This window comes from Teleopsis dalmanni, chromosome 1 (assembly GCF_002237135.1).
Source record: "Teleopsis dalmanni isolate 2A chromosome 1, ASM223713v2, whole genome shotgun sequence".
NCBI classification, from domain to species: Eukaryota; Metazoa; Arthropoda; class Insecta; order Diptera; family Diopsidae; genus Teleopsis; species Teleopsis dalmanni.
Window position 1 is genome coordinate 58,256,535 of NC_051846.1, and position 3,131 is coordinate 58,259,665.

Sequence of the window (3,131 nt, forward strand, 5' to 3'; positions counted from 1 at the left end):
AAAGTATGTATTTGTCTCTTTTACCTGTGAGTTTCCACAACTTAAACAATAAGTTTTGAACAGAAGATGAAATTTTTCTGAATGGGATTCTACATGCCAGTGACCTGCAAAAATGCAATAAGCCTAGAAGAATGAAGTTAGTCTCTATTAATAAGCTCCTTGAGCCTGCTTTTATTGTATAAAAAGTTAGAGCTATCCAGTTGCTTTACAAATTGGGAGTAACTTTTACCAATTATTGGCTAGCTGCAGAAAAAGAAGATATTTGTCTCATAACACTTTCGAAGAAAGCATATAGCGGTCCCCTATGAAGGTGTCCATGGAAAAGTTAAGACATGCTAGCTATCTGCCTTTTCACCCCATTTAATATTTCTATGACCAAAAATTAATATGAAAATAATGTGAGTCCACCGATTTCTGTCCTATATTCTTTTAATTAGTGATTTAATGATTTAATGGTGCAAAATAAAAATGGTGTCCTTGAATTTATCATAGATGTGGTTGCTATGTTATTAACTAATATGCCTCCGTTATTGTTAAAATCTCAACCTGACAAGCTGTAACTGCATTAGGCAGCCGTAGAGAGCAATTTATATCTGTAGATGAATATATATTATTGCACGTATTCATACTTTGATTAAAAAGTTCTTGTTTTCCTCTAATTTTTTAATACAATCATTACCGAGAAATTACTTTTAAAGCATAAATATGAGGTTCGATAGTCTGATGTAATACTATGCACATAACTCAAACTGTGTTCAGAATCCGACTATGTCCGTATATCCGTTGTGCCCACAAACCTGTTACCTTAAGCCTGACAATACTGTTGCAAACGATATTTTGATATGGAGATCATTGGTAACATCACAATTAGTACATCCCTTGGGCATGTTATAAAAGCAGATGTGATTAAATAGACTTTGAAACTCTGTACCTCGAAAAATATCTAGGATGGATTCCCTCCACTCCAACTATATGATTTTTGCCGTTTCTTATAAAAATGAATTATCTCTGATCTTCATAGGTTGTTTCCAGGAAATACACTAGCTTTAAGAAATAAAAGGCATGCAGAAACTGTATGTAGTGTTATATCAACTTAATGAATTAATTTGTATAACTTGTCCAGAAAATATAAAGATTGTATGGAACACCTAGCATAATGTAATTTGTTATAAACTCTATGAACAAATATTAGTAAAGAAATATTAGTAAATTAGTAACTACGTATCTGTGCACTTTGGGCTATCAGTTAAAGTTACATACTTTAATTGTATCAAATTGTGGTATTTTGTTAAAAACTGTAGTTTATAAGAAGGAATTTACCTCTTAGTTAAACAGCTTAAATATTTATTAAGTTAAGCAAGCTAAACAATTTATCTAACTTTTAGTATAAAAACTGCAGTAAATATCAATTTTTTGCTTTTTTAATAAAGATTTCTTTGTGAGTTGAATTAAAAATGCAAAATTAAAAGTGTAGAAAATTGACAGAGTAGAATGATAAGGATATTGTGATTTTATAGTTTTAAAATTGAATTTAAAATAAACAATAGACGTCAATTGGGATACCTATTTGTCAGAAGGATGCTTCGTTACATATTATGAATATACAATGGATTTTTTATATCCAATATATTACTTGTTGTTATTGTAAAAACTAATGTTTATTAAAAGTTCAACTCTATTGTTAGGATTTAATATTCTATTGTTAGTAAACGACAATTTGGACGGTATAAAGTAAAATAAAAATAAAATTTGTTTGTAAGTCCTTTATAATGGCTGTAATGTGAATGAAAATTGATCATCCATACTAAACACTTTTTATGAATACACTTGAATGGTAATATCACTTATACTCAGACTAGCTGTATAGTCTGCAATTACTGTGATAGTAACATCATAAGTTTTTATTGGAAAGGGGATACAAAATAGTATTTTTTAAAATACCGTTTTAATTTCGTAAAAGATGTTTCATTTTATTTTAAAATTGTTTTTCGATTAAGGCTTTTATATTTTTAATAGAATACCAGTATATAATTAGTAACTGAATACTTAAAAATAATGTTGTGAAATACTTCTAAACTTCACATGTAGTGCATATCTCTTTTTCGGATACATTTTCAATTTACTATCAATTTCCTCGAAGAGTTCTAGAATCTAAAAATCGAAATCTAAGCTTAGTCTTAATCTAGAAATAGTCTTTTAGTTCGACTACATTCAGAATCCAATGAATTCTCCAATCAAAAGTAATGCCACACTGAATTGATGAATGAATGCGATTCAATAAATAATTTCAATCTGTATAAAAATACATTAGCGATTTCAGCTCTTGACATTCAACAAATAGATATTTAATAGTGATGAATATCCAAACCAGTTTTTCTTATATTTGGAAATATATTGATATTGAGTAAATGGGAAGAACTAAGAGCATTCTGAAACATTACTGCAGAGTTATTATTTATTACTTTAATAAAAATCCAAACATTTAGGTAATCCAGATATTTCGATAATCTGAACACTTGGAACATAATTACTTGGAGCAGCAAAACCATACTGTATGAAATATTAAAAAACTGCTGTATTAGTATAAATAATCATAAAGTAAACTGAAAAAAAAAATTTCATAGTGTCAGAAACATGACACAAAGGATCATCAAAATCAGTTGAAAGAACATTTTCGTTGTATAAATTTGGAATTCAAGTCAAAGATTTTATAATTATCATAAAGCATTAATTATAAAGAAATCAAATTTTTTTAATAATGAACATTTAAGACAAAAATATGATTTTATTTCAGTTATCTCAACAAAGAATTCGCACAATATACTAAAATATAAAACCAGAGGTCCATTTAGACAATGACAAAAATAATTTCAAAAAAATTTAAACTTGTCAATACACAAGTAAGCATTTTTATTTTGGATGCTTAGAACAAAATGACCGAATTCTAAAACTTAAAATCGAATATAAAAATATGATAAAATAATCTAAAATAAGTGTTTGAATCATCAAAAAGCATATTTGGCCGATTTCATTTTATAAAAATTTAGAGATTTTTAAGAATTTTATTTCAGTTGCCAATAATAAAATTATTTTGCTAAAGTGCAATTTCCCTGTTCAATAGGAAGTCGTCC